This window comes from Dunckerocampus dactyliophorus, chromosome 14, assembly GCF_027744805.1.
Source record: "Dunckerocampus dactyliophorus isolate RoL2022-P2 chromosome 14, RoL_Ddac_1.1, whole genome shotgun sequence".
Classification (NCBI taxonomy): Eukaryota; Metazoa; Chordata; class Actinopteri; order Syngnathiformes; family Syngnathidae; genus Dunckerocampus; species Dunckerocampus dactyliophorus.
In genome coordinates this window covers 2,460,147-2,476,619 of record NC_072832.1, presented here as the reverse complement: position 1 = coordinate 2,476,619, position 16,473 = coordinate 2,460,147, and the positions used below count along the sequence as shown (strand labels likewise).

Genomic DNA, 16,473 nt, shown 5'->3' with positions numbered 1-16,473 from the left:
TTTTAGATTGTAAATGTAGAGTTTGTATAACCAAATATGGATAAATACATGTTTTTGTTAACAGTTAGCAGGTGAATAAAGCACGGATTGGGCTGATGCTAACATTGCTAAACACATCATGTTATTAAATTCAGCATACCTGGTTAACCTAATGTATATTAGAGCAGATTTTAACCAAGCTATAGAGACTAACATTACAGTATATGTCAAATATATATCTTAACACTAAATGACCATAATCCAGTTCCATGCTAATGCTAATGCTTTAATGATGTTATTGTCTAACTACTTTAACCAACAATGTCAAGGTCGCTTTGCTAACAGCTAAAATGGACATAATTCTTACTTGAGGATGTTCTGCTGTTTAGTTGAAAGCTATTAGCGATTATGAAAGTACTTGATTTCGAAAGTGGAGGCGCATTACTATGGAAGCCTGCAGGTAGCATGCGGGGGAACGTCTGCATGCATTATGCAACGGTCCGATGTAAAACACCGACCGGCTGACTGCATGCATATTAAAGCAGGCCCACAGCTTGCTTATGTCAACAGCACAGTGTGGCTATCTCACACCTGATGGCAGCTCGTCATACACAAAATTGCTCTCGTTATTTCATGTCTGGAATTACTCTGCGGCTTTTAATCCACCCCAGAGACCTTAAAAAAGGCCACGATTCATGTAAGTTAGTGGAAACACAGCGTTCCCTCGCTACATCGTGGTTCACCCTTCGCAGATTCACTATTTTGCGGATTTTTTAAAGTGCAATTTTGCATGTTTTTATTTTTTTAACATATATGAACGCACATTGTGTTCTGCGTCCTTGTGGTGTATTAGAGCGAACTATCTATCGGTGCTCTGGTGTATGTGTCTGTTATTGTATTTACTACTGCTACCAGTAGAGGGTGTCTGTGTCCTGATTGGTTGTAGACCATTGTCAATCAATCTCCTTTGTGCCGTCTCCTGTGGTGGTCAATGGTCGGTAGCAAACTAGCTAACTGTGTGAACTGCTTGCTAACCGCCAATAAACAACAGAAGAAGAAGAAGAAAAGTGGAGACTGTGGAGAGTAACACTGTAGGACTGAAATGGATGTGAAAAAACACTGGGAGAGGAGAAAATGGGCCAATGGAGCAAAGGTGAGACTGTGGACTATTTGTTGTACTTTGTAACAGAGAGCGATGTTAGGCCGCAGTCAAACTGCTAGTGTGGCAACAAAGCTGATGCTGATTGTTTTGTTTGGGGGGGTTTTCTTACATTTTCCAACTATTTCAACTTTCTTCTTGTAAATTATAAATTACCCCCATAATATTTGTACTTTATTCTCGAAACATAACTTTTTCAACAACCTAATTTTACACAAAATTGCAATTTTACAAAACTGATTTGTTGTTTTGTTTATTTCTCATAATTTTACCACAGTGTTTTGTTAACATGACGTTATTGTTCCTCGTAAGATTCTGACATTATTCTCATACAATTCTTACTTTTTCACGTAAGATTACAACATCTTTTCTTGCTGGTTTTCCTAATTGGGCTTTTGTTGTTGTATTTTTCGAATCTGCCAATAAAAAAACAGCTGCAGGGGTCATTTTGAACCAACCTGCGTCTACGGCACAAGCGGTAACTCAATTAACGGAAACAACTTCTGATTATTTGGCTTATAAAATGTTTGTTAGTTGCCGCAGTAGCACTTCTTGAAGGCCTGGACAAACACGGCTTAGCAGCGTTAAAGCTACAGACACACAAAACTACGCGTTCGCAGTCTAAATTTAAACTGTCGAAATTTCATGTCTAAATTTTAGGCGGCACACATCCAAGACACTTTTGTGGGACCGTTGAGACTTACTTGAACCTGATGAAAATAACGTGTAATGTGGGCGGGCCTTACAAGCTATACTGGCTCATTGATGGACTCCATGTTGAAATGGAGAAAACAGTATGCCGGAATAATTAAAAAAACGTTTCCGCGCCAAAGCGAGAAATGTCACGCAGCCTCTCCTAATAGAAGGGAAATGTTTGCTTCATTGACCTTTTTGGAGGCTCAATTTGTAACATGAAAATGAGACGCTCGTGCTCGCTCGCTGCAGCGACCTGAAAGCTGTTTGTGATCTCCTTGACGATTATTACGCCGCCTCAGCCTTCACCCACCTCGCGCTCTCATTATCCACCTGATGAGCTGCCTAACTTCCATTTTAAAAAACGCATTTCCAGTCAGAGAAGCCCTCCATTAAGTGTCTTCGTGCTCATCGTTCTCAAGGAGGGGGAGACTCCAGCGTGATGATAAGATGACTTTGGGCGAGCTTCCGTCGCCCCCGGCTGCATGCAGCACTGTGCAGCACACCAGACCCAGGCTATATAAGGCATGAAGACTCCAGCAGACATGAAGACATGCAATTCTTTCCTTTGACAGATATTATCCAGCGGGGGGGGAAAGAGCTCGTTACTGTACTCAAGCACGTCCTTGATTAAAACGCGATGCATAAATAAAGACAAGGAATAGGAGATGTTTGAAAAACAAACGAATGTCTTTGTCTTCCCTGTAGACGCCATGATCCACGGGGAGGACCGTCGAGTCCCCCCAGCAGACAGCAGCGTTGACACCCAAAGGCAGTCGGCTGAAAGGTGACCTCCAGACACTTCACCTCCCCCGAAAGTATTTGGTGAGTTTCATTCTCCTCCCATGATGATAAGCAAAGGACAAAAAGTGATGTATTTTCGAGATAAATGCCATTTCCAGCATGTTCGTGATGTTCGTGATGTGATGTTGTCATGTTTGCGTGCACCCAAATAGACTGAGAAGAAAGAAATCCTAACATTTCACAGTCCGTCAGCTCAGCATGGCAAGCAAATCACGGACTTTGATTTGCTGTGTCTTTATAATGTAATAGATGCCACATATCACAACAACGACGCCAAATTAGGGAGTGGCACAGGAGGGCACACATGTTAGCAACACTGGCATAGTTATGTGAGCTAAAGCGCTAACATTACCCTCACAATTTAGCCTATTCGCTGATGGAAGACACAACTGCCAAACTTACAACTCCCGCGTCTGCAGCCGACAGTTGGCTGAGCTCCACACTTTATTTTGTGATGTGTAGCGAAGCCTGCTTTTTAAAAAAAACAAAAAACAAGCTATTCTTTGTGCAGCGGTTGATGTGTACACGAGGTGGGCGTTTCTCTTCAAAGTGGAGCAAACAAGTGAGGAAAATGATTGATTTTCTCACGTTTGGTGCTCATGAACATCATTGAAAGTCACTAATAGGGGACTTGTTTCCATGGTGACTATCAACTTTAGACTTTAGTTGCTTTGTAAATTCATCCCCCCCCCCCCAAAAAAAAGACAAAAGATGTTTCATCTGGAGTAGTTTTTATTCCAGTAAATCAAGTGGAGGAGGGTTAAATATGCAATTCTCAGCAGTTGATTGTGGCTACTCTTTCTGTTTTAGTCTCACCTGGTGTTGCTGTGTCATTTCATTCAATTAGTGGTGTCCAAAGTGCGGCCCGGGATCCATTTACAGCCTGCGGCTGTTTTTTTTACTGACCCTTGGCAAATTTTAAAAATATAATTTAACAATTTAACAAATCACCAAAAATGGAAATATTAGCAGTAATTTTACAAGAATAAAGTCAAAATATTAAGACAAAAAACTTTACGAGATTGATGTTGTAAAATTTTATTAGGAAAAATAATGTCGTTTTAGTATCATAAAGTTGAAATATTTAAGAAAAAAGACATTTCTTCAAGTGGTAATATTCTGGGAAAAAAACAAAGTTGTAATTTTTGACAAATCAGGTTGTGGTAAAAGTCAACATATTATGGGAATAAAGTCATAATTATGGGAATATTATCGGATATTATCGGACATCCCTAATTTTAAGTTTTATTTTGAAATAAGTCAAATTCATGATTCAAGCTTTCTGACTTGATGTAAACATGATAAGAACATACGTAGCATCACAAGTGCTCAATCAATACACGAATAAATAATAATAAAGCACTTTTCTAAGCATTTGATTTGTGTAGTGTGTATACCATCGTCTATGAAATAAATACGAGAACTGAACATGAACGTTAAGCAAGCATTAAGCATTAAGCAAAAAGACTTCCAAAGACCAAAGACTTCACGCCTCACATGGTAAAATCTGTGACTTGCACGCCTTCCTCCGCTTGCGTATGTGTGTCGTATACAGTATGTATGGCTTGATGGGCTAACGGCTCCCAATGAACTCGGGTGATGCTCGCTAACAGATTAGCATTTATATATTCCATTGCCTGGGGTTGAAATCAATGCAACCGACACGGCAAAAATTAAAATCATCCTCTTTATTAATTGGCTCAAAAGGCAGAGCTGATTTGTGATGCAAGCGAGTGGAGTGTGAATGTGTCGTCGGAGTTCGGCAAGTTTACAATTTCTCGCTCAGCGTGTGTGTGTGGGTTTGTTTTTTTTTTTTTTACAAGCAACAGAGCGTTGGATAGGATTCAGTCAGCGTGCACTTCATTTGGCTGGCTGCTAACGGGGAGGGCGGGCAGGGAGGGTCGGGGGTTGGTTTTACAAGAGATAGCAAGCAGCACATTTGTGCGCGTGAGGGCAGGAAGATGCAGATAAACCACTTGTGTCACTTCATCCCTTCCACTGTAATTACCTGTCTGCAGCAATGGAGACGCTCTGCCACTCTCAGCTGCTGGAGAAATTGCACAATTTGATATGACTTTCATGATGTTTTTGGGGGGAGGGGGTGGATTCTAGCCATTGACGTTGCCAGATGCAGAAATTTCTTCAGAGCTATCGTCCAAAAAAGTGCTTACAGTCAATAGATGTTTTTCATTTTTCTTTCATTTATTTGATGCAAAGCTTCATTGAAAGCGAGGACCCTAACAGTTTCTTGTAATAGGAAGTACTTTTGCGCTTTTCCGCTAAATGCTAACACTGAACTCGCTAAGGAGTCATTGTTCTGTAATAGTGATGGAAATTCCGGCTCTAAAAAATATAATATAAAGTACAAAAACAAAGACCCGTCTCAATAGACGAGGTCAAATCTTAAAAAGTGCTAAACAAAAAGTAAAAGCAGCATCCAGGTAACAGCTGTGTGAAGACTGGCATTCAAAAACTCCTTTTTCTGTCACTCGTGTTTTTCCTTACCCTTTCCAGCGCACATGTCTCTCCAACCGCTGTCTCCCTCCCTCCTGTCCCCGTGATGCTTTGTGGTGGTCCGTGTGCTGCGTGTGTTTAACCCCGCCCCTCCCCTGCTCAGTGTGGACACAGGGACTCCGCCACACATCTTGGCCAATGACTTTTTCGCCTTTAACAGAAAAAAAAAGTCGAGGAAAAAACGAATTGGCTCCTAGTGATGCGAGTCGGCTCCTGTCGTTCATTTGAAAGAGCCGATTCGTTCACGACCGACATATTACGCATATATTAATATTTGATTTTTGACAGATATTGTGACGTATTGTTGATGGATTGTAGTTCTAACATGTGCCACACTTTTAGAGCCAAAGATCTACTTCCTACTATAAACAGAGAGAATATGCTGTATATATTTTGTATATTTATAAATATGCGTATTTATGTACATTGTGCACATATATCAGGGGTTCACACACTTTTTCAGCATGCAAGTTACAAGTCAAATGATAAGAAAACATAACCAATAAACGTTGAAACTGCTATACTAAATACCAATGATTAGTATGTCACATTCACAGTTTCAAAGTTTAAAGGCAATAAATCAAAATTCAATTCAATGTGGCAAGAAATATAGTTACACATACCTCCTCAATAGATCTGTCCATGTAGAATGTCCCGTTCATTATATTATTACGTCCAGTTAGCATTGGCTATCAAACATTACAAATACAGAAGAAATGAAAATGATTATGCAGAAGACAATGCAGTCCAAGTCAAGGCAGCATATTAAAAAGGTTCATTAAAAAGGCGTATTTTCCAATTCAGAATGAAGTCACAGTTTCACAAACAAAAGTGTAGAAAACACACATTTCTTTCGTGGAATTCAGGACGTGGAACAGAGCCATCAAACAAATGACTTTTTTTCTACATTTGTTCTAGATATCGGCAAGTTAACACTGGGTTAGTTTATCCGTAATCGGAATAACGACGTCAGTTAGACGTCGGTTCACCACTTACTTTGCCGTGGAGGCGCAACAGTGAATCAGGAGGGGATCTTATTGTGAGCTGACATCTACAAAGTGATGTTTAGACGTGGGTAACACATGCGATCGACCCACACTACCGTCCGGTCCATCGCGATCGACGTAATTGGGCACCTTCAATCAATGCTACGTTGCTCCAGAGCAGTGGTTCTCCATTATTTTCTGTCATGCCCCCACTGGGGGACAGAAATGTTTCATTTGAAATACTATTGAGAAACTGATATCTGATATCTGATATCTGATGTGATATTATTTATCTGTGCTGTACAGACTGAACTTGAAACTGAAAGCAGCTAAATGCAACCAAATGGGGAGTGTATTCAGGAGTCAAACTGCATGCCAAATACGACAAACTCATGCATGTTGGCAGGTCTGCACTAATATTGAAAGGCCTCCCTACCTGGCCAGGCCCCCCTGACAGTTCACGCGCACCCTCCAGGGGGCCCCGCCCCACTGTTTGAGAAGCGGTGCTCCAGAGTATGTTCCTTGAACTGGTCTAAAATCTTCATGTTATGGAATTATTATATCATAAATATTGGTGCTTTACTAGCCAGCTAACAATGATGTCCTAGAGCAGGAGTGTCCAATGTGCGGCTTGAGGTCATTGGCAGCCCACGGCTCATTTTTTATTGGGCCGCTGAAATTAAATTAAACAGCAAGAATGGGAAAGTAGAGCAAAAAGGCACAATGGAAACAGAAAAAGCTGAAATGTTGCTACTAACTGATAACTAATCACAACACAATTCTTTATATTTCAAAAAATACATTTTTTAAGCATTTTTACAAAATAAAACAATAGATGAAAAATAAGAAAGTGGCCCCCAGCATCCTCATTTTTCAATGTGCAGCCCTTGGTGGCCAAGAGGCGATGGTCCATCAGCCCTTCTCACCATCACTCGTTCATCCACTGAGGTTTTTTTGGGGGGGTTGGCAGGCTTATTGTGTAATGCCTCTAAATATATTTCCCAGCATATTGCACAGCCCTGTAGCCATGTGTCCCCCATGCACCTTTACGAACGCAAAGGCGGCGTTACAGCAATGGCCGCCCTCCTCGTTTATCTCGTCTTCATTGACATGAGTTCAAGCCTTCGGTCTACTTGTCTTCATAACGTTTGGTCAGTTATTACACCTTGTGGCAGTTTATTTTAAATTTTGCATTCCCGCCTGGAGAAAACCCAGTTGACTTGATAAAGGAAGCTGGAAATTGATTTTCTGTACAATCCCGCACTTCTAGGGAGCCACATATTAAATCCAATTGATATATTTTTCATTTCAACTGCTGGAAGTAGAGAGACGTTAATTCCCCTCTGTGAGTGTGTGCAGCGTGTGTGTACGGTTTCAGCAATAACAAGAACATTGTCAAAAGTTCCCTGCAAGTTTCCTGTACTCCGGATTGAAACATATTTTCTGAGCGTGCCGTCTGCATTGGGCGTCATCATTTGCAGTATTTCAGCATCCGCTCGCTGCTATAACAAGCTTAAACCCACTATTCATTACAAAGAACCCATCTAGTGCCCTCAGCAGTCTTCTGCTTTTCTAAGCCTGTCAAGCGCCATCTGCATCTTCGGCTAAATCTCTTCCAAAAAAAAAAGTGCTGGTGCAACGGGAAAAAAGGGGGGGACAGGTCTTGCACACTTAATGAAGGCTCACAGCCGTGCAAGCAAAGGGGAGGATGTTTCTGCTCCTGAACTGCTGTACACAAAAGCGTGAAAATGTCTCAAAACATGCGCCCCTACAGTATGGCCTGAGCTCTTACTTGTCAGACCGATACACCACATGGCGGCGCTGTTATTCAACCCCAATAAGCCGTAGTGACTTGAAATTTCTCACAAAGCTCAGTGTGCTCTACATAACACCCACTGTAAATGTCGGGTGTTAAGCCCAATCACCAGGAAATTTGCCGCAAACTTTTAAGGGACTGACAAGCATATGTCTGAAAAATGTGAGCAAGATTGGTTGTAAAACATGACTGCCATCACGCAAAACGTCTGCACGGGCACAGGCGGAACTTCACAACTAATTTGCCCATAAGTCCCTGACCATTTGTCTAACGGTTATGTATCTAGTATGTTTTCCAAAGCCTTTTGAAGCCAACCCATAGCGTGTGCCATACGTGTCATTTACACTCCTGATGTAGTGAAGTTTATGTCACGATCCATGAGTTTAGTTTGTTTCCACTTTTATGCCTTAGTTCCTGTTTTATGCTCTTACTTTGGTAGCTCTTCCTGTTTTGCCTGGTTTGTGTCCGCCTGCTTTGCTTTTTCCTTTATCACTTGCAGCTGCTGCTAATTTGAGTTCTCCTTCTATTTAGTTCATGTGTCGTTGCATTGTTTGTTGTAGCTTGCCACGCTACTGCAGCTCGCTCTTTGCTGGGGTCCTGCCACTGCTTTGCAGCAGTTTAATAAAAATATATACTTTACCTGCAATCGGCTCTCCTGCTCTCTGCACCCTGGGGGTCGTCGCCACAATGCCAAAGCCAAGACATGACAGTTTAAAGCCCAATACCTAAAATACCTTCAAGTTTGACGTCTCCAAATCGCTAATTTAGTCATAAATCAAAAGTTGAGAAATATGTTTCTGCTGATCAAAGATCCTTTATATGACAGGAGCACTCTGCTGTTTGTAAGGACTGGAAAAAACATTGGTCGAAGATCTTCTATAAAGCAGTACAGTCATCCCTCGTGACATCACGGTTCGAACATCGCACCCTCACTCTATTGTGTTTTTGCAAAAATGTATTAATAAGTGATCACCGTTTCGTGGTTGAAAATGGTCTATTATTATTAAAAAATACATATTTGTACAATGCAAATTGTACATATTCATGGCCTAAATTAAGCCTTTTCAAGCATAAAAATGGCTAAATGAACGAAAATACAAATTAAGGCATTGAAAAGATGTGTCATGACGTGTAATACAGTATCTGTGACTTGTGTGCGCCTTTAAGAAGCGCGGCCTGGGAAGTGACGTGTGTGACGTCCGCTGAGTGCTAGCAGCAGGTTAGCGGTGTAGAGAGTGGCCGGCAGCAGCTCCTGTGTGAATGTTCTCTGCATATGTGTTGTCTGAAAGAAAGAAAGCGACGGAAGTGCATCGTGAGTCTCGCCTTAACAGTAAAAAGCAGCAGAGTCTCTAGGTCTCATGTGCCAGTAACGTTACATTGAGGAGACACCAGAACACAGTATGCCGCCAATGCTAACGTGTGGGTCCATCTGTCTAAGATGGCTTATTTTCTATGATTATGTGATATAATATGTACTATATTGGCTAATACAAGTGTTAAGGTGACTTTAAGGGTTTTTTTCTTGTCTAGAGGGCTGTAATGATGCTAAAAAAAACATATTTAGAAGGTCATAAGCAGGTTTTCTTTTCTATTACTGCGAAAATATTCCATTTATTAATATTGAATCCCGCAAGGTAATTGCGCTGAGCTAACAAAAGAACACAGAAACAAACCAACTTGGACACATAATCAGTCCAATTACCTCCTTATTCGGACAACAAGACATCCATCATGTGGCAATACACCAAAAAGGAATCTGCTAGGCCAACGTCCCAACAGTGACCATAAAGACTGTGAAAAATATCATACCGGTTTAGCTGTTTAGTTTCCACGACCCCTAAGGAATCCTTTTCTCTTCAAAGTCGTTGATAAAAACCTAGTGTTGGCTTCGATGATAAATGCTTACTGCTGCTATATTTGCTAACCTGCGCTAAGAAACGGAAAGCCCGGGGGCTCAATATTTTTTGTCGGGACAATCTTCGACGAACAGCTGTACTCTCAGGGCTGTTTTATTGTTCAAAGGTTTTGGGGAGCGAACCAAAGCAAACAGAGGCCACGTCACGTCTTTGAGATATGAGTCTGAGAGCCAGCAAAGCATCCTCATTACTGGGAGGTTCTGCACACATCTTTTATAATCTTCAGGGTGATGCATGGTTCAGGAAAACGACCCAAAAACGTGGTGATTTCACTAAGAGCAATGTGCTGCTAGGCTCGAGGCTTGAATCAAAAGTATACCGTATTACCTGCAACATGGGGGTGTAATGGTACGTCATGAGCAGTTTGCTTCATTTTTACTACAGTAAGGTAACAAAATGCAAAGAACTGCTTAGCTTTTGTGTAAATAGATTTAATGATTCTTCACCAAAATTGCACATAATTCAGATAATTTAATTGCACTAATATTGGCTGAAGCGCAGCATTAATATTTCCAGCTCGTAGCCCTGTTCCCTTCTCTACTGAACAATGCTGGCACACTGCTTTTGTTTTATCCACTTGTCTTTGCTGTTTACGTATTTCACCGGGAAGGCCAAGTGTTCCCAAACAGGACATTTTAAGGACAGAAGAGAGTTTTCAAGCTCTGGCTTTTTCTTGGCACGATCGAGCTAGCTGAAGGATGGGCTACACTGCACTTCTTTCCAGAATAGACGTGAGGTAGTTCCACTTCCTGTCCCTCACTTAAATTATTCTGTGTGGCAACTCAGTAAGCCTCTACCGTACCGAATGTTCTGAACCAAAAAAACAGATTACGAATACTTGTACCATTACACCCTTACTGCAACAAGCAGCCCTCCTCTCATTTGTTTCATCACGCAGGGTTTTTCTAACTTGTCCCGTTCGTTAATTTCCACTGTCCCACTTTCCACATTTGCTTTCCTTCCCCTTTGTACGTTCTCCCGAGGTAGACCGTCCATTATGTGCACGGTGGCATTGTGAAGCAGAAGTATTTCTATGTGCTGCAACTCTGATATCGCTTCTGAGTGATGAAGACAGCTTGGAGAACAATGGAACATCTGTCCTCAGGACCTGCTAGTGACTTCCGAGCACATGTTGAGCTCAGTCATGAGGGACGAGGGATTTGCAGTCCTGAAGTGCATCCAACAAAGTGTTCAATTCTCCATAGCAACCATTTAAAAGGATTGCATCCTGTCACATTCATCCCATGACTAAGTTCTATTCCCTTCCATCCGTCTGCTCCTGTCCTGACATTAACCTTTGATTCACTTCCAACTTCAGCTTCGCTCCGAGCAAAACTGTTCTCCGCTTTGAGGGATGAAGGTGTCTGAAGATCTGAATTGATGATTCTGGCTTTAATTAGTATAGCCTGTTTTAGTGATGTCAGCAATTCTTTACAGGCTATGCTAATCTGTGCCAGAATCAGCAATGCAATTGTGACGGATACGTTTCTCCTTGATACGCTTGGAGGCCTTTGGGTGCGCTGGTGTTGTCCACCAGGAAAAAGTACAGAGAAGACTAGGACAAGACAACCTTAAGTCAAAACAGAAATTCCATACCGGCGTGACTAGCAGCTGACTTTGTGCTTCAATTGTCCTCCTGTCAAACGAATGCTGGGTGAAAACATCAAAGTGGATGTCCATATGTCATCCACATTTCACCTTTGTTACGGGACAGAGAGATGTCTGTGTCTCGCTGTACGAGCAATGATAACACCTCCTGCTGCTGCCGTGCTGATGCGTTGATGTGCTTCCATTAACCTACAGCAGGCTAACCTATAGACACTTAATTACTAGCGTGTCAATACTTTGGAAAAAGCCATTATCCTGCAGGCGCCCGCGTGACCTCTGCGATGATAAATGTACCAAGCTTTTTTTTTTTCTTAGAAAAGTTGACTTTTGGATGCAACTTTTTGATCGGACAGTAATTGTTGCTGGAGATGTGACTGAACTCCATCGGGTTTTGCCTGTCAGCTCAAATCACAAGAACCTTAGAGCCCAATTTTATCACTGAAATTGTATCCACTGCATGGTTCCATGGTCCGTTTTATTTGGATTTTGTTGAAATGTTCTATGTAGGTACTTTGGCGGTAAAGACCAAAATCCAGCCATTCAGTGACCTTTTGGATAGTAGTCCTAGTTCTGTATTTGGGTGGTACAAGCCTGTAAACTGTAGACAGTTTTGCTGAGGAAGTCCCTGAAATGAAGTGTGAGATGTTCCAGATATGTACATCCAACAACAACGTCTTTAGCAAACCTGACATGAACAAGTGACCTTTAGACATAGACTAAACTCCTTGGTACTCAGTCCTTGGAGAAATGATTTGGTCCCAATGAGACAACTTTGCGTCCAACAGTCGGCTTTTCATGGAGAACCATAACTTGTATCACTCAGGGACACTTTCCAGATGTGTTGGTACCTATCTGACTCACTCAGACGTGTAGTCCAGAACCAGAGGACACCCACAAAAGCAGTGAGCTGGAAGGAACTCCATGTTGGCCTGGGCGGGCACCGGGGCTGACTCCCTGGCATTTTGCCAGATTTTTGACACAGCAAAGTGCTTCTTCTGTGCATGATCCACGTCCTGACCTATCATAGTTCTTCAGATATCAACATGAGCAAAAATGGTATCCAATTCTTCAGGTTTGATCAAAGTTATGATGTTTTTCTTTGCCATTTACGCTACAAACACGTACAGTAACGATATTTTACTCCTTTGGTCCCTGTGGAAAACCTTTGAGCAACTTTGTATCAAACAGTTGGCTTTTCGAGAAGACTCAAATGTGATATAACTCGTATTCTCTGTGGACACTTTCCGGATTTGTAGGTTCCTCTCTGATGGATAGTCATGACCCAGTGCCTGCATGTTGGCCTGGGTGGTCACTGCGGACGACGCCCTGGACTTTACTTTTCACCTTTCGTGCAGGATCCAGGCCCTGACTTATAGGAGTATTGAGAGCTCAACATTGGCCAAGAATGGTATCTTGTTCTTCAATTTTGATGAGGTCATGCCTTTTTTCTTATAGAGTCAATGCCAGTAATACAACTTTTATGCATTGCGGTCATCTCCAACTGTGCATTCCGACTCCTAACTGTCTTTCCTTTGTTGCCAGTCATCACAAAAATCACCGTTCAACCAGAAGAAGCTTAAAAATTAAAACAGTGGGGGAGTTTCTCTCAACTTTTGGCTCTTGCTGATTGACAGTCAAAACGCAGACGATTGAAGGGATTATGCATAATTGATAAGGAGAAATCATAGCGGTGAGGCACACAGTTGGATAAGACTTTTCAAATGTAGAACTGATTTGGAACGATAGCTGAGATGCTTCAGATAGTCTGGGTCAAACTCATATCAAATAAAAATATACTTTGAATGACTTCTTGCACAAAATCCTACTGTTAGCAGCCTTCTTGGTACTTCAGAGGTCCAATGATGCTTTCTCTTTTGAACATAATGTGTGATGCAGATCCCTGGTGACTAACGCATGCTGCTGGTGTATGTTAGCATGCCAGGATGTGACGACTGACAGGTAAAAAAAAAAGCACGCTAAGGGATCTAGCATTCTCTGCGGCCTTTGATTGGCAGGGGAGCAAATGGCACCGGCGTCCGCAGGCACAGTTGGATCAGGTCCTCGATTTTTAAAATGCCGACACATGCAGACGCCCCAGTCCGACCGGCCTGCCATTTATCCCGCAGTCACTTTTGTCTGCCTCCGAGTTGCAGTCGCCACCTGCTCGCTTCACTTTGAGAGGAAATATGCTGCTAATTAACATAATCACCCACTGTGGGCTGGGGGGACTCTCATGCTAGCCATTTAAAGCTGGATGTTTGGGGTAATTTGCAATTAGCCATTTTTATTATGCAGAGAGTCAGTCTGTCACACACATGTTGCTCTCAGTGATTAATTTGGGGATTTAGGGTAAAAAAAGATCTCCCGTTCATGTTAGCTCCATACAGTATATTATACTGGCATTGGAGGTGTAACAGTACATGTAGTCATTACGACACTTTCAGTTCGGTTCAGAGAAATGCAGTGCAGCCCAGTCTGTGTGTCTAGCGGATCTCATGGTTAGCGGTTCAGCTTGAGCTTGAATAACATCTTCAGTTAGCAAAGTAATGCTTTTTGGAAACTGTTTACACAAAAGCTAAGCGGTTTCTATTGTATTTTGTTCTTGTTTTTCATTTGTACTGAAAATGAACCTGACTCGTGACCTTAAAACCGAGGTACATACTAAACCGTGATTATAACTAGCAATCCTCGCTAACACTCTGCCGTTTGACCCACACAACACGGCACTTTACAGAAAGCCAATGATTGCATTACTTCCCCAGCAGCATCATCTTAAGTCCAATAAAAGCTTCCTAGTCTAAATGATCAATTCCCCAGTCCGCCTCTCCGTCGGCTTATCGGCCGTTTCATCACTGGAAATAATGTCTTCTGTAATTACATTGGGCGCAAACACGCAAGTAATTGGTGCAACTTGTCCTTTCTGAGTCCTGGCGTATCTTTAAATCTCAACTGGAATGACTTTACCTTTGCTCTTGTTTTCATTTCCAATTGATTATGCAAAAACACGAGCCACCCAAGTTTAATGGGAAAGCTTGCACAGGGCTCAGAGCAGGGACTCATTACAGGTGGAGGCAGGAATTTGTGATTTCTCAGGTCTTGCCGCAGGTCTCTTCTCTCCTGCTATGCTTTTTTCCATAACACATAAATTAGAAATAAAAATAAGAGAAAACTGACATTTTTCACTTCTTCCTCCTCCCCCACGGGGCAGTGATTGACCCAATTTAACCTCGCTGGTAACATGGCATCGGAACTTAGTCGACTCGTGAGGTAACTCGTGGGGTACATCCTGGACTGGTCGCCAGCCAATCGCAGGGCACATTTAGACAAACAACCATTCACTATCACAATTTGGAGTCGCTAGTTAACCTAACATGCATGCTTTTGGAACGTGGGAGGAAACTGGAGCACACACGGGGAGAACATGCAAACTCCACACAGAAATGCCCAACGGAAATTCGAATCCAGGTCTTCCCATCTCCAGACTGTGACTGTGTGGCCCACATGCTAACCACTAGACCACCGTGCGGCCCACGGGTTGAACGTGACCTTCACTTTTGTCCACTCGCAATCGCTATGATTCAAGTCTGCATATTAATTTGATAGGCAAACTCGTAATTGGGAGTGTTGGGCGCTAATTCTTTTTCATTTTTATTCACGTACCGACTCTGACAATTACCGTACCCCACTTTGGGACCTAGGTGTTAGAGGATCTTTGACTAATGTTTTTGCAGTAGGTCCCTAAAAACAGCAGAGAGCTTCTCATTGAGAGGATTTTTGATTCAGGTTTTTTGCAGCAGATCTGTAAAAACAACACTTCTCCTGTCATATAGAGGGTCTTGGACGAGCATTTTTGTAATAAGTCCCAAAAAACAGCAAAGGACTGCTGCCGTAGAGATTTTGACTGGTGTTTTTTGATTCACGTTTTTTGCAGTAGGTCCTTAAAAACACCAGCGCACTCCTGTTATATAGAGCATCTTTGGCTATTATTTTTGCAGTCGGTCTTTAAAAACTGTAGTGCTCCTGTCATCTAGAGAATCTTTGAGTAGCATGTTTGCAGTAGGTGCCTCATAACAGCAGAGGGTTCCTGTCATATAGAGGATCTTTGACTAGCATTTTTACAGTAGGTCCATAAAAACAACGGTGTTTTTATCATATAGAGGATCTTTGACTAGCATTTTTGCAGTGGGTCCTCAAAAACAGCAGAGTGGTTCTGTCATAAAGATGATCTTTGATTAGTGTTTTTGCAGCAGGTCACTAACAACAGCAGAGGGCTCCTTTTATGGAGAGGGTATTTGACGACTGTTTTTGCCGTAGGTCTTTGAAAACAGCAGAGCTCTTCTTCCATGTTGAGGATCTTTGAATAGCTTTTTTGCAGTAAGTACTTAAAAAGAGCATGTAGAGGATCTTTGACTGGTGTTTTTACGGTAGGTCCCTTCCTGGTAAAAGGGAACATTCTGTATATGTCTAAAATTATCCCTAAAAAGTGTCTATGAAGTCCACTCTCATCTTGACAATATGCTGATTATTATTAATCAGTCTAGTTTTCTTAGTCACAGTGAATATTATTAATCAGTCTAGTTCTCTTAGTCACAGTGACTCTAATGAGCCTTCCCCTCTAATGTGTAATTTTTTAGCTGCTTAATTTGGGCGGAACATTCAAGGATGACTGCACCTTGTCCATCAGCTGCATGAGATAACTGCCTGTGTGATTAGCGCGCTGCATTAAAACTCACTGCCATTTCCTCCGTGAGTTATTGCGGGCCAGAATGCCAGCCACTTCTGCAATTAATGACTCCATTCAGTCAGTCACATTTGGGAATGGGGAAAAAACCCTCTTGCGGGTTCTTGATCTTCCCTGGGGAATGGTCTCTGGAGATAAACTCCACCTCCACATATGAACCTACCGGTGAGATGTTTCCCTGTCACGCCTTATTTAGTCGCAGTCTTATAGATGCTCTTGCAAAAACCATACAATGGCCAGATGGCACCAAAATCCTT

The 16,473-nt window shown here is 42.1% G+C and overlaps 1 protein-coding gene across 1 annotated transcript in view; it reads left to right on the top strand.

Annotated features, from left to right (window-relative positions):
• The window catches only part of chrm3a (cholinergic receptor, muscarinic 3a), a 90,550-nt gene that overhangs the window by 32,650 nt on the left and 41,427 nt on the right, over positions 1-16,473 (top strand). Inside the window, exon 2 of the mRNA XM_054799575.1 lies at positions 2,540-2,656. The gene's annotated coding sequence lies outside the window, so the exon portion shown is untranslated. The remainder of the gene's footprint in view (positions 1-2,539; positions 2,657-16,473) is intronic.